Source organism: Dipodomys ordii, unplaced genomic scaffold (genome assembly GCF_000151885.1).
Source record: "Dipodomys ordii isolate 6190 unplaced genomic scaffold, Dord_2.0 Scaffold65, whole genome shotgun sequence".
NCBI lineage: Eukaryota > Metazoa > Chordata > Mammalia > Rodentia > Heteromyidae > Dipodomys > Dipodomys ordii.
In genome coordinates, this window is record NW_012267281.1 from 9,039,983 (window position 1) to 9,065,781 (window position 25,799).

At 39.8% G+C, this 25,799-nt stretch overlaps 1 protein-coding gene across 1 annotated transcript in view; it reads left to right on the top strand.

Moving 5' to 3' along the window:
- Window positions 1–25,799, top strand: part of Abcc4 (ATP-binding cassette, sub-family C (CFTR/MRP), member 4) — a 183,047-nt gene that overhangs the window by 69,619 nt on the left and 87,629 nt on the right. The window lies entirely within an intron of this gene.

The window sequence follows — 25,799 nt, forward strand, 5'->3', positions numbered from 1 at the left end:
TCATTTCACCCCCTTTGTCTTGCCCCTTCCCTTGCTTTTCTTAATTTTGTGGTATGTACAATGAATTCTTGACCACATTCTCCACTCCCTCTCCCTTCCCCACCATCCTGCTTTACCCTCTCTTACAAGTACACATTTCCTGGTATTTATTTTATGGGCCTTTGACTTTGTATTTCTAAATAATTACACTATTTGAGCTCTCCATACAATCTACTGTACTTCGGTTAATTCATTTGTAACTACTTACATACTACCAAGTATGTTTACTTTTTATAGATGCATAGACACATCCTAGCTACTGCAAATGAGGAAAACAATGCAACCTTTGTTTCTCTGGTCTGACTTACTTCCCTTTATACGTTTTTCCAAGTCTTTCGATCTCCTTACAAATGGCCCAGTATCAGTCTTTGGGATTTGTGTTCTTGTTTGGCGTTTTCCCTCAAGACTGGTACTCTTACCCCGCCAACGCCCCCCCCCCCCCACATACACAGCTCCACCACTAGCATTTTGCTGGTTAGTTGGTTAGTTGAGATGAGAGTCTCTTGGACTTTTCTGCCCTGGCTATGTTCAAACCTTGATTCTCAGACCTCAGCCTCCTGAGTTGCTAAGGGATACAGACATGCATCACCATGCCTGTCTTCCTCAATAATTTTTTAACCCCGCATCTTAAAATAAGTCTTCTTCTTCACTTTTGTTATTGTTAGCATCACCTAGAACTGTCTATGAAGGTTGTGTTTTGAAGGCAGATTCTGGCTGCCTTGTGGGGGTTTTGTGGTAGCTATGTGGAAATCTTCAGTCTCTACATGCGTGGACCGATGACTTCCTCTCACTGGTGACTCTCTGGCCATCTGTTTGTGAAGGTACACTGTGGGGCCCAAGTTCTGTGAAGAATTGGTCATTACCATATTTGCCCACCCTGGTTAGCCAGGAGTCTTGGAGGTGAGACCTAGAATGGCTTGGTTTATGTAGGTGATAATGGCTGGTGTCTGCAGTGACAGGGAGCTAGCCTAGAGGGAGCCCTCAGATATCTTTGGCTTGGTCATTGTTTAGCTGGGGTATCAGGCCAAAGCACGTGAACACTGTTGGCAGTTTCCCAAAACAGAGTTGTGGCTCAAAGTGTGGATACTGGTGCCCACTTCCCAGGCTCAATCCCAGCTGCCTGTAGTTACAGTAAGGGACACGTGCTAGTGACTTAATATCCCAATGTCTTGGTGTTCCTGTCTGAAATGGGGGTATGATTCACACTGACCTTACTGAAATACTGTGAGAACTGAATAATCACCTTCAGTTCCAGTTCTGGAAGCAGACTTTTTTTTTTTTTACACATGTTGTTTAGTCCAGGCACTATAGAAGTGCCATACAGGTCTGAATATATCTCAGGGGCTGGAAAGCGGTCAGAATTATGCCTCTCGGCCTGGCCAGTTACAAAATCAAGACACAATTCTCGAGTCTCTCAGTAGGACTGTACTCTGTGAGAAGCCTACAAATGCAATTGACTCTCGTTAACCAGGGCTCTCTGTGTTCAGAACTCATCATCAGCTTTTTCTCATTTTGATTTATTAGTTATTTGGGATTTAGGTCCACATGAAACATTTTTTCCCACCTTTTTAGACATTAGCATCAGTTGGTTTTACAGAGGATTTTATGTTGACATTTCTATGTATGCATATCATGTACTTTAATCAGACTCTTCTCCCCTTCCGTCATTCCTCCCATCCCCCTCCCCTCTTCCCAAGCCAATCTCAACAACCTTCACTGTTCCATTCTCATACATGGACACAAAGTACACATCGACCCTAAGTCTTGAAGTCCACCGATCTTACCTCGTGCCTCTCCCTTCTGTGTCTGTTAGAAGGATTTGCTCCCTCCAATGAAATAGGAGCCCAAGACCATGTCCCAAAGGTATGCCTTCGTGTGCCCCAAATGTTTATAAAAGTCACCCGTTAATGTACTCTTTTTAGGGGTGGATTTAACCAGAAATTAACTTAAAAGAATTAGATTTAAATTTTAATTTGAATAAAACTTCTGCAGTTCTTAACCAAGGGAAGGATACACCCAGACTGTAAATGATGTGCTCTTGTTTCCACGATTCCTTGCTGCATGGTGATGGTTATAGAATGTAGGTGAAAGAATTTCCCTCTGGGGTTGCAGGGGGCACATGCTGTCACCTCTCACTGCTCAACATACACAGAAGTGTCCCACAATTGCACGTTCCTGGATTACCACACACGACCTTTGAGCCTTGTAGGAAGATAAGAAGTTTATGTTTTTGTATTTTTGTTTTTAATTTCTCTATATGTCATTCTTCAGTGCCAGCTTGCTTTGGAGCCCTTGGGGTCAGGAAGAGCCTCCTATGAACTCGGCATCCCTACGTCCTCCTAGATTATAGAGAACCAAGGGAGGGATGCTTGCTAGTCTGTAGTGGTCTGAGCTGGGTGATGTGTAGGGGTGCAGTATAGAAACTCCAAGTGCAGCCACAGGGTCTGCCTGAGTCTAGCTTGGGCCAAATTTCCCTTCCATCCCCATCTGCAGTTTTTACTTGTGTTGGAATGTTCTCAGTGACCTGATCTGGAATGTAGAACTCTTGTCATTCATTCATTCCTCAGCATCCCATCCCAGGAAGGTGTCTCTCTATATACCACATCTATCCAGAGTCTCCTCTCTGTCACTCATCAGTGGAAGACCTTTGTACTTATACAGAGACCTGAACCATCCCCATAGACAGCTCTGGGCAGCTGTACTAGTTGGGGCACCCATCTGCATCCCAAGGTCACTTACTTGAGGCCAGCAGAGCAAGCCTGCGAGGTACAGTTTTCTAGATGGCTGAATACCAAGGTGACACCTCCTGAGTCAGAAGATAAGCAGTCATGTTCCCTTTGGAACCATGTTTGGTGGTATGAAGTTTGTCTCCTGTTGTTTTTGTAATATGAGGCCTTGCTGTCTACTCATCTTTCATAATCTGATAAATGATAAACTCTTTGGGGGTGGAATTTGATCTAAAAACAACGTGACCTTTGAAAGCTAAGAGCCAGATTTCATGTTTCTTCTTTCCTTCTTTCCCTGTTCTTCTCACCCATCTGTGTTTTCTATTCACTGCTCCTTCCATGCATTTCAGTACTGGTGTTGTGTGTCTGGTACAGAGCCTCGCATTGTTTTTTCCTATGCTCCTTGTATCTTGAGTTGAACAGATCTTTTGCCATTGTGATTGATGCCCTGTACTGTACCTACCTGTACCTCCTCAAATTTTGCCCCCATTCTAGCCAATTCAGTCCTATCAGATCTTAATCTACAGGGCACCCAAATCACAGGTCCAATGGAAGTCATTTAGAAGTTAGCAGGTGCTGGGAGCCGGTGGCTCACACCTGTAATCCTAGCTACTCAGGAGGCTGAGATCTGAGGATCGCGGTTCAAAGCCAGCCTGGGCAGAAGTCTGTGAGACTCTGATCTCCAGTAAACCACTAGAAACCAGAAGTGGTGCTGTGGCTCAAGAGGTAGATTGCTTGCGTTGAGCTGAAGAGGGCAGGGACAGTGCCCAGGCCCAGGGTTCAAGCCCCACAACCAACCACAAAAAAAAAAAAAAAAAAAAAAAAGATATTAGCAGGTGATTTCCCTTTGAAATGTCAATCAGGTTTTCCTTGCTGAAAGATCCACTCTGCTTTCCACTTTGGACACAAGAGGGCAGCATGAGCTTCAGGATTCTGGGAGTGAGAAGGCAAAGCAAAACTGCAGTTTGGTTTTGAGACTCTCTTGGAAATTCCATTTTGCTAGCTTGAATCTTGGTATTTTGATGCACGTTGATAGGAAATTTTTAGAAGCGCTTTCACCATTCACTATGCATGAAACATATTTTATTAAGGGTTTTTTCGCACACTGCCTAGAAATACCTAGCATTTCAAAGAAAGGTGCTTGGATTTCTAATTACCACCATCTGCACTAGAAACTGGAACAGCAGCCACAGACATCTTGGCTGGATTTATTTTATTATCTACAGGGTAGCTTCTGGCTGCTGAGGTGACCTGCTTCTGTCTTCTTTTAAGTGGAAGTTAAGAAGAACGATGACGAGAGTTCCTCAAATTTTCTTCCCTGTCATCAGAGTCAGCAGTGACCTTTGATTCCAGGGAATCTCTCTGCTTTCCCTTTTCATGTGTTGACTCCAGGAGTCCTGTCTTCTCTTGGCCCGTTACAGTGGCCTTGCTTGTGATTGACTATATGGACCCTAGTGGATTTCAGATAAATGTTTATTTGCCCTTGTTAATTGTGGAGTCTGTTCATGTCAGTGAATGTGTCTTGTTTATTCCTCAGAGAGGTACGAAGTTAATCTTGGATTCTAGCCAGTATATATGTTAGTTCACACAGTGGATTTTTCTACATTGCATGTGTATATGCTCTCTGATGAGTTCCATGCTGCTAAAAAATAAAGGATGATTTATATCATCCTTTTTTCTTTATTGGTTAATTTAGATGAGACCTAAAGCGGTAGGGGGAAAAAAAAGAAACAGGCCGACTTCTGTTGATTTTAATAAAAAAAATTATTCTGATGGAATGCGCTCTAGTCAACAAGGGAGGATGTGAATGGGTAACCCTAGAGTTGAAGACAGGCCTTCTCCTCTCTTCCCACTCAAAGATCTAGAGATTCTCTGATGATTATGATCCCCAGCTGCACTGAGTAGGACACTTGGCTGTGTTGATGACTTCCCAAACATGGAATAATCCTGCATTAGTTGTGCATCTGCCAGAGGTGAGGGGGTAGTTGGAAAGAGGGGGAGGGGACTGGTTTCTACTATTATTTTCTTTCTCCAACCTAGAAAGAGTCTCTTCTAGAATCAGTCTCAAGTTGTTAAATTACTCGTGAAGAAGCAAGCTGAAGGCAATGTGGTGAGCTTTTTGTACTGTTAGAAAGGTTGTCTTGCTACTCTGTTTATGAAATCAATTGTCAACATATTTTGCCTTGCAAGGGGGAAAAAGAAAACCCAAACCCAGTCATCTATAGAGAAACAATCTAATTGCAGGATACCTATCTGTCTGTTTATTCAGTTCAAAATGACCACTGGAGTTAGTGTTAAATGCATATTTTAACAAGTATAATATTTCAGCACTGTCAAAATTACCTTGACAATAATAGGCCTGTTAAATTATAGCTCTATAAGTTCGGAGGTGAAATGGCTCTGCCTAGCACACATTAATCTATGCCTGTTCACACAAGTGCTTCTGCTGAGCAGGTAGCATGTTTAAACAAGAAATACTGGTCTTAAAACCTGTGATTTATGGTAGGTGTTGTTTTGACACAGCATCCTTCAGACGATTTACAAGGCAAGGCTTCGTGTTAAAATATCTCACTAGTGTCATCATTCGTCACCGACATAAATATTCAGCAGTGGTGCTGGAAAATTGGTAATATGCCCATTCATGCCAAATGACTCGCTGTGTTTCCTTTCAAGTGAGATCTGTTGTGGATATGGTTAAAAGAAACTATGATTTCTCTTCCTTGAGAGCAGACGAGCTGTAAGAAATTGAGAATAAGAATAACAAATATCCTGACAGCTTTCTTGTGCGCATCTTTGCCTAGGGCTCTTTGAATTCTGGCCTAAAGTCCTAAGGGCTTGCTTTTTTTTTTCTTTCTTTCTTCCCCTTTCTTGCTTCATATGCATTGTAAAGAAAGCATTTATATGTACATTAGTTAAAGAGGCTTTTTTTTTTCTGCTCAAAGGAAGAAGTTAGTCATCATCAGGAAAGCTTTATTGTAAAACAAAAACACACATTTCCCTTTTCATTTGTCCCTGTTAATAATAACAAATGTGAGCAGCTATAAAGGGAACCACACAAAAGATGGCATCAATCATAATGATTCTCAATAGCCACATAAATATTATTTTTCTGGGTTTGAATGAAGCAGCTAATGGTTTGAAGTAGGTGCGGTGATTAAATCTTGTCGAGTTGTCACATATTAAAAATAATGTTTTTTCCCATAACAATGTTTAAATGTACTTAAACTCTTATCAGGGATGATATTAAGTGATATTTTATGGGAGTGGCTCATTTACTTCTAATAGCATAATAAAAGCTTTTGTTACGCATTAAAATGGTTACATAGTTACAGATATTTGATTGCTGTTGTTAATTTGCCAGTAATCTCTATAAATGCGAGCATTACAACACGTGTCTATGGCTGGTAAATATTCCACTATTTTTAGTGTACATTTTATATTCAGAATCTCTCTCCTTATTCTTTACTCATGTTTTTTCTCCATAAGAAATCATATTTGAGAATGCTGGTAATTTAGTAACAGAGAAAGAACTGTATTAATAGAATATTCAAAACATAAGATGTGGGAAGCTGGTACCTTGTTCAATGTGATAATCATGAAATATTTTCAGGAAATTACAAGGATTACATTTTAGTTGTTTTTTATTATTTTTAATAGTATACATAGTATATTAAATAATACAGACATTTTTATATTTCACCCTGGTCTTCTTTATTTTAAGCATTATTAATTGTACCATAAGGAAATTAGGAAAAAAACATGAATGCTTATAATAGTGAACAGTGACATTTTATTTCACGTGAAGTTTCAAATTTTTGTCTTTCTCAAGTTTTTTTTTCATAGTGCTTGTCAAATGATAGCTACCTTTTAATACAGTTATTTTTGTATTTACTGCCTGCAACTTCTATTAGCTTTGTGGTTCTTGTCCTCCCACAGTGAGTGTGTGTTTAAAACTTACCACTTCAGTCTGATATGTGTAGCTACAATGTCAGTGCCCCTAACTTTGTGGTTTCTGTTGGTTTGATATCTGTGTTGTCTTCTCCTTCAGCTAACTTAGAGCTAGCATGATGTTCAGATCTTGGGCTCTGGCCTCTGTGTATATGTGATTAATACTAATTTTGTGTAGTCATCTATCTATAAGGTCCCTCTACCGTGAGTTCCACATCACGCTCTTTGTGATGAACAGGAATACAGTGAACCACTGTTATGACATAGTTCTTTGCAATATTTCAAGAGAAAATGAAATAATATTTTTTGGACCAACTTCAACATGAATGCAAATACATATTAGTAAGTATATTAGTGAGAGCCTAATTGGTATAAAGCATAGTTTTCTGAGAGTCAGTAGAAGTCACTGGAGATTTGCGGGATGGAAATTGTGTTTTGTTTTTCTGCAAGGTTAAGTGCTTTCCTTCAAGGATTGATGTCACAGCTCTCCAGTGACAATGGGAACAGCTTTGTCTTTCCCAATTCAAGTCTTCATAGTTGATTATTTTCTCCCTGATTCCTTATGGTAAAAATCATTATATTGTTGCTCTGGAGAATCCAGAAAAGGTAATATTGCAGCATTAAGACTGTGATATTTTCCTTAAGGTTACTGTGCTTTAGTGCTGAGTCTTCAAGCCCAGGTTCAGATACATTAGGGCTGATGAGAAAATACACCTAGGCCTTTTAGAAAGAGGCAAGGGTGGCCTATGCATCTCTCTGCACTACATTTACAATAAAACAATGCAATTTTATAATACTATAAGAAAATTGGAGCTGGATATTTGTGGCTCACGCCTGAAATTATGGCTACTCAGGAGGCTGGAATCTGCTTTTATTTTGTTAATTTTCTTTTAAGTGGTTGTACAAAGGACTTGCCATTTAACACAGTGGTTTATAAATATATCTTGATCAATGTCCCCCCCCCACCCCGCTCAACATTCTCACCCCATCGCTCCTCTACCCACTCCTCCTCGTACTCTCTTTCATTTTGTACTTATGTACATTGGATTCTCCACTGCATTCTCCCTCTCTTCATTTGTCTACCCCTGTCCCTTTGACCCCCACACCACTCCTATGGAGTAACTGCTTTTTGGTGTTTCATTTTGCCGAACTTTGCCTTTCTAAAAAGTTACACTGTTTGAGCTCTCCCTTGAATCTACCATATTTCAGATAATGTATTTGTACACATTTGCATAGGCTGAAATCTTATTATCCTAGTTCAAAGCCAGCCCATGCAGGAAAATCCATAAGACTCTTATTCTTATCTCCAGTTAACCACCCAAAGGCCAGAACTAGAGCTGTGACTCAAGTGGTAGAACACCAGCCTTGAGTAAAAAGGTGAGAATGTATGATACCCAGGCCCTGAGTTTAAGCCCAGTTGAACTCTTCCCTATGATTTTTTTTTCCCCAAGAGCACACTGGTGATAGATTATTGCTGGAACGTTATTTCAGTGTAGATGTCATGGAGAGAAAACTGTATGTTGATTCTTGGGAAGCCATGATTCCTGAAGCTACACTATGTGTGATTCTGGATCCTCCAGTTCTTTGCCAATCAAGGAAACGAAACTACCACATGCCTAACAAATTTGCTTTGGATTTTGATGAGCTTTGGAGAAGTTTTTCAGCAAGCTATCTATTTGGCACTTCATAGCTTTACCTTATAAACTACAAGACCCTAATAAGTAAGCAAGGAATTAATTTTAAAAGATTAGTAGACATTTTTCCTGAGGATCAAAAACAATTCACACTTTCTCATTAGTATCAATTAGAAAGTTTCATTTTGACACGTCCAAAAATGCATACAGTGTCCCTCCATCAATCTTACCCTCCTTTTTCTCCCCAGCATCAGGCATTTCCTAATTAATGGGGAATTAAAATGCTGAGTGACTCTTTTGTGGTGCGATCACTAAGCCAATCATTTAATTCTTTTACCCTTGGGTTCCAAATAGGTAGAAAACTCCTTTCTTGTTCACCAAGCATTTATTGGGTAGCTCATAATTATATTCTGGAATTTCCAGTGTTGGCATACATGGCCCCTGTCTTCACAGGCATTTGCAAATTTAGCCAATAATTGGTGGTTTACACTTCACAGTCATAGTTACACAGGAGGCAGAGATCAAGAGGATTGTGGTTCGAGGCCAGCTCAAGCAAAATATTTGTGACTCCCTCTTTCAGGGGCATGTGCCTGTCATTCTGGCAGTGTGGGAAGCATAGAAAAGTAATTCAAGTCTGAGCTAAATAATCACCTGAGCTAAATAATCAAGCAAGACTCTGTCTTAAATAACAACAACAAAAATGAGCAAAAAGGTCTGGAGACAGGGCTCAAGCGACAGAATGCCTGGCTAGCTAGTAGGAAAGCTTCCAGATCATCAAAAAAATAAGAAAGATGTGCACATTTAAGTAAGGAAATTGACCATTTCAAAAAAAAAACTGTGGTTCCTTATAGAAAATATCTTTATTAAAATGTAAAAGCTGTAGAATGGAGATCTCAATACACAGAGCACACAATGCATGCTCTTACAAACATAACCCCATAGTACATATTTTCATCAACGATTACGTAGTGATTGGTGTTTATTTCACAAACCTTCTCAAAACTCTTCTGGTATTTCAAGTGTATTGTTTTAAAACTGAAATCATGCTGTGGAACTAGAAGTTGAGAATGTTTTCATTTCTTCTTTTTTCCACTTAGTAAGTGGTGTGTATGTGTATGTGCATGCGCGTGCCTGCCTATACTGGTACACTGAAGGCCTGGGTGTTGTCTCTTAGCTTTTTCACTCAAGGCTAGTGCTTTACCACTTGAGCCATGGCTCAGCTTCTGACTTTTTTTTTTTTTTGGGTCCGGTCGTGGGGCCTGAACTCTGGGCCTGGGCGCTGTCCCTCAGCTCTTCAGCTCAAGGCTAGCGCTCTACCACTTGAGCCATAGCACCACTTCCAGCTTTTTTCTTTTTTCTTATGTGGTGCTGAGGAATCGAACCCAGAGCCTCGAACATGCAAGGCAAGCGCTCTACCACTGAGCCACATTCCCAGCCCCTCAGCTTCTGACTTTTTGGTGGAAATAAGATGCTTATGGATTTGTCCACCTGGGCTGGCTTGGTGCAGGATCCTCAGATCTTAGCATCCTGAGTAGCTAGGATTATAGCCATGAGCCACCAACACCTGCTACAGTATTTCATTATTTAGGCTCACAATTACTAAGCTTACAGCAAACAACATGGCTTCTAACCAGACTCTTGGCTGCATCCAGATGTTTTTCTGAGCCATCAGGGATGTCTGGCTACTTGGGCTCATCTCAGGAGACCAGCAGGGTCCTCTAGGATTGCCCTTGATGAGGCCTGGCTTACACATAGGGCTTTACAGACACTGATTTCTCTCTAATGTTATCATGAAATCAACCATAATCCACTGAGTGTTAGAGTTCTTGATAACCAGGGTTAATCTTGGAGACATTTCCCCCTCATTTAAGTAAAAGCCCTTTAATAGCTAGAAGAAAGACTTGACAAGCTTCAAAGTACATTTTGAGTGGAAGTTTATTAAAATATTGTGGTTATATGGAAAGCTATCATAAAATCAAGTTCTCTGTTCTGGAAATACCTTCCTTTCATTTCTCTTTCTCATTTGCATTTTAATAGATTGTATCACATGGGCAAATGTTTCAACCTCATGAACACCTGGAAAGTCTATTTTAGACTCGTTCTGGTGTTTAGAAATCTTTAGCTAGACATTATTCCAAACACAGTCGCGTTCATCAGGAGAGGAAATTCCTGCCCACGAGTCTGCCTTTGGTACAATAGTCTACGGCAGAGCTGGTTGTGCAAAGTCCCATAGAAACCAGAGGATCTGCCCTGAAAACTGTGGTCTGAGGTCCCGGATTTTGAGATTGGTCGAAAGTTACATCGATAATATATGTCTCTGAACTTCCACTTGAAATTCCCACAAGTTCTTCTGATTCAGAGCCTTCTTTTGCACTCTACTTGATGGAAGCATGTCATTACAGTATCAGTGTAGAGACGTGTAGAGGTGTAGTAAAAATGAAAGTGCACTCCAAATTTTTTTCTGCCCAAAGATATTTATAAAGATATTATAATTAAAGTTGGTTTCTCTTAAATGAAATTTCTCGTAGTGCAGTTCCACATACCGGATCAGTAGCAGTGCTTTAAATCATAGTTAGAATCACGATTTAATTTTTTTCTCATTACCTTTAAATACATTAAAATAGGAAAAGAAGAAAAGTGGTTGCTTCCTTATAAGTATTCATTTAAAATAAAAAAAATCTATTAAGTGTCAAAATATTCTGGGCTTGTAGAATTTATTTTCTTTGGTGGGAACTATAACTCTCTTCTTCTCTTTTTAGAAAATAAAAGTAGTAATGACATTTAAAAATTATATATCATTCTAATAATCTTTTCTCTGCCCTCCCTTCTACTTAGAGAAAAATGAAAAGGAGGCCAACTATGGTTTAATGAATTCTACCAATGAATTATATTCCATACAGAAGTATTTACTATTGGTTCTAGGTTTTAAAAATTCAGTCTTGCTGTGGTTCATTAAATGAACACATCTTTCAGAATGATGAAAATTGTAACATCAATCAAGATGCATAAATTGGCATGTTGAGTCAATATTACTTTGTATAACTTTTGATGGATCATCTCTTATGTGTGCCAGTACTGGGACTTGAACTCAGGGCCTCATGCTCTTGGTTAGCCTATTCCACTCAGAGCTGGTGCTCTACAACTTGAATCACATACCAGCTGTACAAGTTGAGTTACACACCTGCACTTCTGGCTTTTTGCTGGTTAAGAGTTTCATAAACTTTTCTTCCTGGACTGGCTTTGAATTGCCATCCTTAGATCTTAGCCTCCTGAATAGCTAGGATTACAGGCATGAGCCACCAGTACTTGGCTGGAGATAATTTTTTAAAAAAAGGAAACTGTGGTACCAATAAATTGTTTTCCCTTGGGGTGGAAGGAAAGTAAGAGAAAAGCACTGTACTTATTCTGGGCACTGGTGGCTCATGCCTGTAATCGTAGCTACTAAGGAGGCTGAGAACTGAGGATCATGGTTCAAAGCCAACCCCGGACAGCAAAGTCTGGGAGACTCTTACCTCCAATTAACCATCAGAAAACCAGAAGTGGCGCTTTGGCTCAAGTGGTAGAGTGCTCACCTTGAGCTGAAGAGCTCAGGGATAGCGCCCAGGTCCAGAGTTCAAGACCCACTACTGAAACCCACCCCTCCCCCCCAAAAAAAGAGAAATGTACTTATTACCTTACTTATGTGACTGTAACCCTTTTATACATCACCTTGACAATAAAAAAGATTAAATTGTTTTTGACATAGAGAGCCAGATAATTAAAAGGGAACACCTGCATAACCAGATATGAGCTGTTGTTACTGCACAGTTAGATAAACTGCTGTTTGTTCAAGAATTGTCTGGTCTTCAAACTGAGAAAGTAGATTTAGCTCCTACACTAGAGAATTAAAAACTCAGTAGAAGTGTTGGTTCACCTGATGCCACATGGTGTAACTACTCCTCTAATATTCTAGAAGTTGTAGGAATTTAAAGCTTAATTGACTATTGGCTTTCAAATAGTATATTTTTCTGTTAGGTTTTCTCTATCAAAATAGCTAAGTAAATAGAGCTAGGTATGAAATTTTATATTACAAAATAAAGTACTTATTTTTTGATAAACATTGGCATTGTTTCTTAATACAGCTTATTTTCTCTCCCTTTAATTCTTGTATTGTTTTATTTTTGTAACTGGTGTAAAAATTTTTCTTATTAGCATATCTTAATTACATAAAGGGTTTCATTGTGATATTTGCATACGTGCATATAATGTAGATCAAATTCATCCTCTGCATTACTCTTTATTTCTCCATCCAGTTTTTATAGGTTTTATTCTTCCATTTCATATTGATGTGTGTTTTATTATTCTATTTCATCTTAGTATATGATATGATGTAGGTGAGAGAGAACCTTATCATTTAAGATCCTTGGAATTGAAGCAGTCATCTTGAGCAGCCTCTGTGGTGTGTGTGTGTGTGTGTGTACACGTGTGTGTATGTGTATGTGCACGTGCATCTGTGTAGGGGGGGACTTAGATTTTTACACCACAGTGGGTTTTGTATTATTGCTTTCAGTTAAGGAAGTGTAAAATTTAAAGCTTAAAAATGAACCAGCAAATTAGATGGCCTTAGACTTCCCTCTACGATAGATGGAATGATTTTCCTTAATTTCCTTATAGTGGTTTTGAACCACTATGTGGTTTGAAATCCATGCTATCCTGTGGTAAAGAGCATGACTTTGGAATCTGCCTGCCTGCCTGTGAATTCCAGACTTTCCCTAACAGGCTTCGTGGCCTGGCTGAATCCCTTTCAGCTTTTATCTGTGTTACAGCAAAAGTAATAGTACTGATCTTTGTACACGAGACTTAAGATACCTATTTATCTGTCTGTCTGTCTGTCTGTCTGTCTGTCTGTCTGTCTGTCTATCTATCTATCTATCTATCCCTCTCTATTTGTTTATCTGTCTGTCTATCTATGTATCTATCTATCTAGTCTATATTAAAACAGTGAGTGCCTGGTATATCATTTATCAGACATGATGAAATTGTTTTTGTTTACTAATCTACAGCTTCCAAATGCATATGCTAGTTTTAATCAATAGTAGAGGGATTGGGAAGGGTTATGTATATTTGCCTCGCTGCCAAGAAAGACTGATAAATGACCAAGATGGATATGCCTCAGGACAAAAATCAACACTATGCGTTTTGTTGTTGTTTTTGGCTTGTTTGGTGTTCATTTTTGTTTTCAGTGGGGCTTCACTTCATTCCAAAGTTCATTTTAAATTTAATTTTCTTTTACAATGAAAACTCAATTTTGCATGTAAGTACTGAACATCTGGTTTACTTTTTGTTTGAAAATGATACGGCTGAAGTTCAGGACAGAAGTCTATTGTGTAATTAAGGAAAGACAGTTTGAAATTTTATAAATTAAGTTTTATTTAAATGGAACATTGGATTTATTCCAGGGAAATGGATATACTTCCTAGTAGGTGAAACTTGCTATTTTTTAAAAAAATGTGACACCAGGTCAAAATGTAGAACTTCCACGTACTCACCTTTTTCAAAAAGCGTGAAAAATGACAAATTTCACAAGTGAAAGTTAAAGTTGACTTGAGGCAGTTTTAGATTGTTGAGCCTTCAAATTTTATTCATGGGATGTTTTTAGAGACATTCTATGGCTTGTTCACTCCAGTTAATTCTGGGCAATCCTTCTGCATTTCTATCAGATGGACATTCCGATACTTCAAAACTTTCTCTTGCTTAAAATACAGTCAAAGCAGTCTGGGAAGAAAATGAGATTTCTGGTTGATTATAGTTTTAAAACACAATAAATCAAACAGGATAAATATAATTCTTCCATGTCTGTTGCCCATTAGTGTTAATAAGCCAACAATTGAAATGCCATAAATTACTTGCTGGTTATAATAGCCTTGAGATATGTCAAGATACCTAGTTTTGGGTGGAGATACATAACTAAAGACACAGGGCTTGCTGCTTAGCCATGTGTTCAGGAATAGCTGGGCATCTGTAGGAAAAGGGACTTGGGGCTCTACCACAGTCTGGCGAGAAAGGCCCTCCACACTACAGTTTAGTGATTCTACCATTCTGCAGGAAGCCCTGGGCCTGTGTACAAAAAAATGACAGAGGCTCTTTATAATCTTAATTTCTCAAACCCTCTGGCAGTTTGAGGATCTATCCTTTGCGAGAGTTTGTGTCTATTGAAAGTATTAATGTAGTTTTCTATCAACTTGATATCCTTGTGTTTTCTCCTTTTATAGCCACATGACTGACTGACTTCAGCAATTTAAACTCATCTCCTTCCTTCCACTTTCACTGTGTTATTTCGTCTGCACTACCAGCACAGTGACAGAGTCTCTGCCTGTGTGCCTGCTCAGGACATCCATGCTCTTTGCCCTTTTGTCCAGCCTCTTACTGTTATTCTCATGGTTTAAAGGAGGCTGAGTCTGTAATTGAAAATAATAAGATTGCTACAAATTATTAGAGTGCAGACTACCACTCATTTATTAAATTTATTATTTAATAAATATATTTATTATTTATTATTAAATATATCCATATGTCAGTGTGCTGACAGCTTTGCCTGAGATAACTAAATGGTGTTTTCAATGACCATTTAGATTTACTCATTCTGTTTTTCTCTTCTTTCCTCCTCTTCCTTCTCCTCCACCTCTGCCTCTTCTTTTCTTCTTTCTTCCTCCTTCCTTTTTCCTCTGTCTCCTCTTCCTTCTTTATCTCCCTCCCTCCCTTCCCCCCCCTTTAGGCTTAGTATATAATATTTCGTGTTAATCAGAAACGCATTTAAACATTTAGGAAATTTGCAAGCCATTACGTAGAACAGGTACCATGCTGTGGATGGAGTGGATGCAAATGTGTGTTTGTTAACATACAAATTTCTGACTTGAGTTACAAATTTAAAATGGTTTCAATTTCTCTGGTTATTATCTCCCTCATTCTGCTTATTCAGGTTTTCCATGTCTTTTTTTTTTTTAAATCATTGGTAACTGAGTTCTGAATTTGGCCTGGCCTAGAGGATATAAGGCTGAAACCAGAGGTATGTTTTTTCCTGTACCTACATGCTTATGATAAAGCTTAATTTATCAATTAGGCACAATAAGAGATAATTAATAAAAGAGAATAATGAAAAGTAGGCTATAATGAAAGGGATTAAAAACTTTTGTGATTCAGAGTAATTGAACCACTACAGTGAGGAGAAAGATAACCTTAGCTGTTGCATGTGTACTGGCTTGTCCTCTACAGAGGTCAGACGTTACTTGCAAATTTGTGGGAAAATAGTGCTTAAAAACATCTTCCTCAGTCTCCCTAAGGCTTTGTATTTTATAGTAAGATACTTTGATTTTTTTTCTTACAGTTTATCTCAAACTGTGTAAGGATGGGATCTAATTTCGATTTTAGATCTCTTTTGTTTTTTGTTGGAAAACAGCTGTGAGACTTATTTATATAATAATTTCTTTGCTTCCTGGAAAACCAGATTTTTGTTTCCCTGTATGTGTTGATGGTCTTCATAAAAACTAACACATGAGGACGCAATATGCCTGCCCTTTGTAGGTGACTGGCCAGCTTATCTATCTTTTGTGGGCAAGGGGGTGGGGGCCGACGAGGAATAATTGTGGTGGACCCGGGTTGTCCAGCTATTTCCGTCTTCAGCCTCACTTCCAAAATTCTTTTCAAATATAGCCTAAAATAGATGAATATATTAAATCATCCTCTACCATGTATAATCCGCAATGTGATCAGAGAGATTATGCATAGAGCTTTTTACAAATATAATAAGTATAAATGGATAGAATACATTTTCATACTTACTTTTCATCTTGTGGTTTTCTGATTTATATTGCACCTCAGATGATGCTGAAATACCTTGACTTTCTAACCCTTTTTGTTTTCTGAATTCTTGGACACATGATAGAAAAACACACAAACAAACTAAATGACCCATGGCCTATACCTGTAATCCTAGCTACTCATGAGGCTGAGATTTGAGGATCCTCATTCAAAGCCAGTCCAGGCAAGAAAGTCTCTGTGAGGCTCATCTCTCCAGTTAACCACCAAAATGCTACAAGTGGAGCTGTGGCTCAAGCATAGAGCACCAGCTTTGAGCAAAAAAGCTAAGGGCCAGTACTCAGGTCCTGAGTTCAAGCTCCAGTATACACACACACACACACACACACACACACACACACACACCTACACACCTACACACATACACATACACACAATTCTCCCAAACCTGGATTGTAATATACCTGAATGAAAAGTTAGAGCAACAAAAAGAGCCTTTGGTGAAAAGGCCTAAAAAAAGGTCTTAAGACTACAGAATAATGTGTTTTGATCTGAGCGGAGATGAAATGCTGGACCCAATTCTCTACTCCCACTAAGTCCCATCTTCTAGCATTTGGTTCTTGACCCATTCAGCCTGAGCTAGCTTGTCGCCTTTGCTCCATGTTGTAATGTCTTGGTGAATTAAAGTTCTTCTATTCCTTTCTGATGAAAATATTAGCAATTTCAGATTTGTGACTCATGAGTCTATTCAGCTTTAAGGGAGCCGCTCAGGGAAGAGCAACACACCATTTCATCTGAGGGATGCTGAAGCCAGGACAGCCTGGGAGATTGAGATCCTGTCGTGATTTTATTTCATTATGAGCCTACACTGGTATTATTTAATGCAACCAAGTTTTCAATGCTGGTAGAGAACACAGTTAAGGTCATGGTCTGAAAGGACTTTGATGTCCTGCGGAAGCCTGATTTTCTCCTAATATGCATGAAAAGCTTGTACAGTATGGCTCTTAGGAGATGAATATTTGTTCCTGTGGGTTACAATAGCAGACATAACCTGTGAGTGATGGGAAATGTCGGGCAGAATACGGATTTGGAGGAAAAAAGAGGAAGAACTAGTATGAAAAATATTAGCCATGGAAATCCATAAATATGAGGGCCAAGAATATTCCAGCAAACGTGTCAGCTAGGTTTTGCAAGGGGACAACTGGACACTTTGGAGAATCCTGCAAGTGGAGGATTTCTGAATTTTTGTTTTTTAAAAATGATTTCCTGATAGATTTCATAGAAATCTCCTTACATAGAAATTCCTACTCTTACCTTAGCTCCCAAATTTCTGTGTTGAGCAAAATCACAGAAGACAGTTACTCTGTGGATGTCTTTGATGTTCATAAAGAAATGCATATGGATTCTTCAGGCCACCTCTGTGGTAGTGTGAGTTAATGAGATGGTTTGTTCTTCATTTGGTTTATTTTTGCAAGGAGAAAACATACAGTCAGGTTTTAATGTACCTACAGATAGTTTGGCAGTCTGCAGCTTGCTATTTGACCCAGTTTCCTCTTGTTTTGAGGCTGTGGATTTACCCTCTTTTCCAAGAGAATATGAGATTGCAGTCAGCTCTCCCCTACAGTTGAGGAATCAAAGATTTCTGTTCATGTAGCATTCATGCAGGATGCTAGGAATGCCCCTGCTAGTGATCATAAATATATATTTTTCCCATCTAGCTTCACTAGAAAATATCATCACTAAGAGACTCTTCGAAGCATCAGAACCAAAGTCAAGACTTGAGGAGGTGTGTGGAGACGGGGGTGTGGAAACAGAGTGACACACAGACAACTTTGGTGGTAGATTGTAGGATAGATTGGAGTGAGAGGGAGACAAGGGAAGCTCACCATGGAATCAATGAGAAGTTTTCAACTGTGTGGCTGCCAGCTTTGTGCCAAGGGATGTCATGGCAATTATGGAAGCACATATTGGTATAGATGTGATTAACCACCAAATATTCAGCCCTGAATATTTTCTTCTAGAACACCTACCGATTTAGAGTCGTGTACGGTGAGGGGGGCGGGGTATGCGTGAGTAGGCAAGAGCAGTTGAATATGACACTGGATGGTTAAATATCTTGAGGCTGCAGAGAAGGAACGCAGAAAGAAGAGCAAGACGAATTCTTCCATTTGTTGCGTTTTATCCTGCCTTCCTTGAGGTAGAGGCAAACCAGAACCATATAAATGTGCATGTTATTTCTGAGCACTTGTGGCCCCATTGGGCATGGGCTGTGGAGGTGCCGAGGCAGGGGGCTCCTGGGGCTTGGGGGGGTATTTATTTTCATCACCCCCCACACAGCTTGCCCTCATGCTTTTGTAGTGGGGCCAAGTTTCTGGGTTGCAGCTGCTGCAGGAACAAGCTGGAACATTCCTCTTGTTTTGAACTTGTTGACCACTGGTTGTTGGTTTTTTTCCTTTCTAACCTACCTTTCTTGACATCTATCTTGGGTGACCTCTTTCATCCCTCCTGTGGGTGGTCAGTGCCAGCCAGCTACAACGTTGGTCTAAATTCTCACGATGAAGCTTCCAGGATGTCTGTTTTCTACACTGGGCAAAATTCTACAAGGGTCCATTCCTAAATACGATCATTTAGTGTTCCATCCATCTATGAAGAAAGACTTTGTGTGGAATCAGGCGCCATATCTTAAGGTAGGCGAAGAAGTCCTTAAAACAGATCTCACGGATCTCAATGTCTAGGTGGAAGACTGATGTCAGCCCAAATGGAGTGCGTCCCATCTGATGTGCTGTGCTTCTATGCTGTGTGTGAAAGCCGGGGGCCTGGGGGAATCTGAAAAATCCCTGAAGCAGATTTGAGGAAGTTGAGCATGGTGAGGATGGTGGTAGAATTTCACAGGGTGGAAAATTGGCCTGATAATGGTCCTGGAAACAGGGAAAGAGGCTGCTTGGCTGATTGATGCAAAGCAAATGTGGACAAGAGTGAAGGGCGGGGAAGGTCACACCTAGGCCAGGTGGAGGGCAGATAAAACATTTTACTCTAATACTAGAGCAGCAGGACATCTTTCTGTTGGGGTAAGATACCTGATAACATGACTTGCTATGTATGTCAAATCTGCATACTCATGCATGTATGCACTTACATGTGTATACATGTATGCATGCATGTGGTACCAGGGAGGGAACTCAGGGCCTAGCACTTGTTAGCCAAGTGCTGTATAATTTGAACCACATCTCTAGTTCTTTTGATTTTCAGGTTAGGGCTCACACCTTTATTTATTTATTTTTTTGTCAGTCATGGGTCTTGAACCCTGGGCCTGGGTACTGTCCCTGAGCCCTTCAGCTCACTTGAGCCACAGTGCCACTTTAGTTTTCTGATCACTAATTGGAGATAAGAGTCTCATGAACTTTCCTTGCCCAGGCTGGCTTTTAATTGAGATCCTCAGATCTCAGCCTTCTGAGTAGCTAGGATTACAGGCGTGAGCCACGGGCTTCCATAAGAGTCTCACACTTGTGCACAAGCCTGCTTCAGACTGTGATCCTCCTACCTATGCAGAGCTGTAGTTATAGGCAACATTAGCAGGTCCAACTTAGATCGTTCTGTTGGAGAACCCTTTAATGGAGTAGAATGGGGGATCATCCAGGGCTTAGTGTGTGTTGTTTAAACTTGAAGGAATTTAACATGTAACAAGTTTTGTAATTATGTGACTCTTACTTCATGCATCCCCAACTGATCAAGGGCCCTTTTGAGTGGCTGGTTTACTTTAGTTACCCTTGGGTACACCTCTGGCAAGATTCTATTTTCTCACTGGTCACACCATTCCAAGCACGTCACAAAAATGTGCAGTGAAGAAAGAAAAAACCCAACATCTCTAATTCACAGAATGATTATACAGTGTGTTGAAATCTATGCTCATGTTGATTGCCTAGGTTTATTTTTGGTCATAAATAAGGGCTACTATTTCACAAATACTCATCTCCCACTGGCTATTTTAAAAGGGAATTTCAATGAAGTCTCACTTTTAGTAACGCTCAAGTTGTTTCTTTGTGAGGAGGAAGCTACAGAACACTACTGTCCCCACTTCCCATACAACTTACAGACTGAGGCTTTCTAAAACCTTCCTTAGTATCAGGGGCTTTATCATAAGAAAAGAATAACTCCATCTTTTTCCATAAAAATAAAAATGCTGTTGAGTGTTTTTCCTCCCCACTCCCCACTTTCTTTCCAAATAATAAAACTTTGGTGCTTAATCAGGGTTCCAGATGTTTGTATGTATTTATTTATTCGGATATTTATAGTGTCTTTGTCAAGCGGCTTGCCTCCCTGGGTGCATTCCAGAAATTTTCAAAACATACATGGCAAAGCCACAAAGATCAAAGACCAGTGTCTTATGAACTCTTTGCAGTACATTGGGGCAGTCCCTAAAATGATTTATATTAAAAGAACAGAATAAAAGCTCTCCCTGTCCAAGTTGTATTGTGAGGAATGTTCTAGATAGGAACTGAAAGACCCAGTGGACTTTGTCAGCAGAACTTGTCTCATCAGAGCTCTTTCTCTCTGCTGAATGAAGAGCACTGGTCAGAAACCACCTCACAACACAGGACTGCTAATTCACTAGCACCCTATTAACTAGCACCCTATTAATGTATTTCCCTATTTTATTATTGATATCCTGTTCATTCTTCCTTTAAAATATGGCAATTAATCATTTCTCCTCTCTTGAATATTAATTCTACCATGTAGAATTGTAGGTGCTTTGTTGAAATGATAGTATTGTTTCCTACATTACTTTGAGAATGTTTAGTATCTATCATTGAAATAAGACTCTTTGTAGTGACCAATGATGATAACTTCTGGAACTTTCATCTCTGCAAGAGGGGAAAAAAAGAGGAAGGAAGTGTGTTGGTTTAGGCCTCACAGAGACTCAGCCAGAGCAACACTATGCAGTGTTCTGAATGAGAAACTCTCAAGTGTGGATGGTCTTCCTTGGATGAAGTTCTCATGCACATGTTCTAAGGTCCACTGATTTTGCTTGTTGGATCATTGGCAAATGTTAGGAAAGCACGCAATGACTATTTCCTTGTTTCATCTCTTCTTACAAAAGATCTCCTCTGGCTGGGGTTTGGTGGCTTGGGGAAATGAAGCACAGAAGGTAACAACCATGAGAAGAAATGGTCCCCCATTTTTCTGCCTATCTATATAATACAGCCAGCATTCCCCACAGAGCAGACCATGCCACTTAAACATGGCATCTGTAGTTCTTCATTCCTCACCCCAAGCCTAGTCTTAACAAGTCTGAGGCACCTATATTCACACAGGAGGGCTTTCTGGCTATAGCAACATAGCTTTCAATGGCTGATTACCTGGATAGGTAGAGGCGAGGTTGGCATTTGGCATCTATGCTTGTGGGCACTTGCTGGGGCTTCCTGCCATCTTAAGGTGTGTGATTCTCTACTCATTACTCCATTCATTTTCTCCCTGGTATGTTGATTGTCTTGAGTCAAAGAGTTGAACCCAGGCGAGGTGAATTCAACTGGCAGAGCTGTGGAATTCTGTCTTCTCCAACTCAGCATTATTGGAGAGGAACGTTCTGGTTTTTGGGGAAGTCTGGGTCACCTCTGAGGAACTTGACCTTGTAAATCAGCACCTTGACTATCAGAAGTTGGCCCAGGTGCCCTGGGCACCCTCAAAAGGCTATGGTTGGCCCAAACCAGAGTTACTCAGCACTTAAAAAATTTTTTTGAGCTCTTCCTTATATATTACAAAAATAATTTTCCCACTTAAATGAGTTTTATATTAAATTAGATGAGACATCATGGTCTACTTACATTTAAAACCTTGTCAAATTTTGATTTTGCTCAATGTATGTTAAAAGACAGCAAAATTGAACTGGACTGAGACTGTGTTCATGATAAAAATGTTTGGAATCCTTTCAGTCCTCAAGACTAGCTGAGGTACCTTTCAAACATAATTATCTATATTTTTCATAAATAAGATTAGTAATAAATAGTTGTGTGTGTATGTATGTGATAAAATTAGTAATAGTGTATGTATGTGTGTACCATGTAAGTGTACACACACTGATCCTGCGGCTTGAGCTCAGAGCCTGGTAGTTGTCCCTGAGATTCTTCTTCTCAAGCCTAGCTCTCTGCAACTTGAGCCACAGTACCACTTCTGTTTTTTTTTTTTTTTCTGTGTAGTTTATTGGAGATAATAGTGTCACATTTTCCAGTCTGGCCTGGCTTTGAACTGTGGTCCTCAGATCTCAGCCTCCTGAATAGCTAAGATTACAGGTGTGAGCCACCAGCACCTATCTAGTAATAGTTTTTTGACTGTTGTTTTCAGTACTTGCATATGCTAGGTATGTATACTTGATAACTGAAATTCATTATGTATAGTTAGTGTTTATACTTGATAACTGAAATTCATTAAACAAATGAAACTGCTATAATTGTGTAACTACTTTATCTTGCTAACATTGGTTTGTTTGTGGTTGCTGGGTATCTGTCTAAGGGCCTGGAGCATGCTAACCAGGCACAGTACCACAGATCTACATTTCCACCCCTCGAACACCGCTGTCTAGAATATGAGCAAATCTTAAGTTTTACATGAGAATTATAGTTGTTGTATATTTTATCTGAGCTTGAAAAGTACGGTTCAGGGAAAGAAACCTGTGTTTGAGAAATTACCATTTTTATACTCTCCATTAGCTTTTTGTTGACTTTAACCCCTCTGCTCCAGTGATTTGCTGTCTTCTTTAATAGGAGCCTCTAGAAACAGAAGTCTCCAGACTAGCTAAGGATCTGTGGCCTTCTCCTCCCTCTCCCCCCAAAAAATCAGATATAATCAAAACAGTTACAGATTTTCTAAATAAGAGGCTCTGAACTTCTGGGCACCCTCCCCTACTTCTTTCTTCTCCCTGGCCCTCATCCTTGCCTGGAACATTTTTTCCCTCCTCTTCCTCCCCACCCCCAAGCAAGGCCTTTGTCCTCGCTTAAACAACTGCTGGCCTCACACTTCCTCAGTGCCAATTGCAAGATAACTTTTCTTTTTATTGTTTTTTTGTTTTTGTGTTATGCCTTGTTGGTCTTAGTGCTAAAACTCAGGGTCTTGCACTCACCCTAGGCCTTTTCTGTTCAAGACTGGTGTTCTCTGGCTCTACTTCTAGTGTTTTGCTGGTTAATTACAGATGAGAGTCTCATACACTTTACTGCCTGGGCTGGCTTTGTACCATGATCCTCAGATCTTAGCCTCCTGAGTAACTAGGATTATAGGCCTGAGCCTCTAGTGCTCAGCCTTTTCTGGCTTTGTGATAGTAGCTGTCTATTAAGTATGCAATGATGAATTCTTTGTTGTTGTTGTTGTTGTTAGTGAGTCATAGGAGGTGACCTCTAATCATCAATGGTGAGGAACACTTGGTCTCTTGCCATGGTAAGCACCCCCCCCAAAAAAAAAAAAAAGAGCAGTCACATAGATCTCAGGTCCTGGGCTCCCAAGTGCAGGCCTCTTCATAGCTAGTTTCCTCTTGTCGCTTTCCCTTGGCATTCTTCCTCTTTTTTAATCCTACTCTTGAAAATTAGATCAAACGCAAACCGTGTTCAGGTTTATTTACAGTTTCCCAACTCCTTTCCTGTCTTGCTCTTGACAGGCTTGGCATAAGAAGTCTTTTTCAAGTAGTAAATTAATTTAGGTGGCATGCACCTCACCTGAATTTTGTCCCATGCTGGCAGTTTAGATAAATGGATGTTATAATCCCAGCACATTTTTTTCTTTCCAACGCCATCGTGCCGACTTGCAAGAATCTACAGAAGTGATAATATTCTGTCAGTTTGGGGCCCAAGAAGAAGAAGAAGAAGAAGAGAAGAAAAAGGCTGGGCATATTTTCTTATTTGTATTTATAAGATGCCTTTGGGGAAGCTAGAGTCATCGCGTGGCAGTTTCCACGTCTAAACACACGTGAAAGAAGATAAGGTGCCCAGGGATGCTGCTTTGCGCGACGAGAGACAGGCCAGGTCTGGTAATTGTCATCTGGGTCTGGCACTAGCTATGTCCTCCATCACCAGCAAAGATAATTTTTTTCCCCTCCTTCTTAAAACTCACCATTTCCTTGAAGAATGCAGTTTATTTTTAATGACTTTATTGATTTGACGATTGGGTTACAACGTAGTTTATTTACTGCTGAAATGTCTTGTTCCTGTCAGCACTTTAATACGCATAAATCTACTTTTTTTTGCCACTACTCTGCTAGCCTGGAAAACTGCTTATATTTGCAGGAAAATCTGTTTGGCCAGGATATGTGTGGGTTTGACTTGGGGTGCCTTCCTTCCTCCCCCCCGCCTCTCTTGAAATTCATTTTATGTCATAGTTTAGCTGAGACATAGATGTACTCAGGGTTGCTGTCATTGTATGCTGTGGAAAGCAACAGGAAATAAAATGAGGGGTGCTAGCAATGAAGGGAACACAAAGCCAGCTTTGGGGTTCATAGGTCTGTCATGCTTTTCTCTTCTGCTGTTGGGTTAAGACATGAAAATATCTGACTGATTTTGATTGACATATTTTGACATAGTAAATGCACAGGAAGTCCAATAATCAGTGTTATAATCAGCTTGCTTTCAAAATTTCATATCCCACAAGACGCAGTAAAAAAGAGACTCTCATTTCTTCTCAGCGTTCGAGCAGAGTTAAAATATGTTTTGCCAATAAGTCCTCCGTGAAGCTTCTTAATGTTTTTATGTAAACTGTGTCATATATGTTTGGCTTGGATATGCGTTAAATGGTGAGGAGGGGGAACTGATAGCTAGCTTTAGAAAAAAATGGTATGTGAAGTATTTCTTCTTTCAAAGTGTTTTATAGTTCACTTTTTTTCCCCTCAAGCAAGTGAATCTTACTTTATTTACTTTTTTGAGATTTTACTGAGTTTTTTTTAGAGATGCTGGGCATGTTCCCACATTCTACCTCTGAGTTACATCCTCAACTAAAATTTTAATTTTAAGAAAACTAGTAAGAACCCCATATTTACTAAGTAGGGCTCAGAACCCTTCTCTAAAGAGAAGCAAATGCAACAGAGAGGCCCAGCTTCTTCCCCAGTTGAAGCATCTACAACCTAATACCAGCCTTTTCTATTGTCCTTAATTTCTGTTCAGATCAACAGCTCAATATAAAAAAATCATCAGAGGCAGGAAAGAAGGAAGGAAGGAAGGAAGGAAGTGAAAGGGAGTGAGGGAGAGAGGGAAGGAAAGCAAGAAGGAAGGAAGGGAGGGAAGGACGGAAAGAAAGAAGAAAGGGAGGCAGAGAGGAGATGGAGAAGGGAAGGGGAAAGGGAAAAGAAAGAGAAAAAAAGGAAGGAGGGAGAGGGAAAAAAAGAAGGGAAAAGAAAGAGAGCTCCATTGGTGGTATTATGAGTGCTTATTGTGTTTGTTGGACAAAACCCAGCAAATAATATGCTGGATTCTTTCTCCATAGGAATAAATGAATGCTCAGGAAGTTAATAGAAGCCTTCTGAGCAATATTATTACAAGTCTTTGGGAAATATCGGTTGAACTTGAAGTGGATCTCGGTTGTGTTCTAATGGGGCATTTAATGTAAAAGAGCCTAATTGATGATGTAAGCGCACACAACCAAAAATGTCCCGAAGATTTTTGCTAGATTGACATGTTGTGTAGAT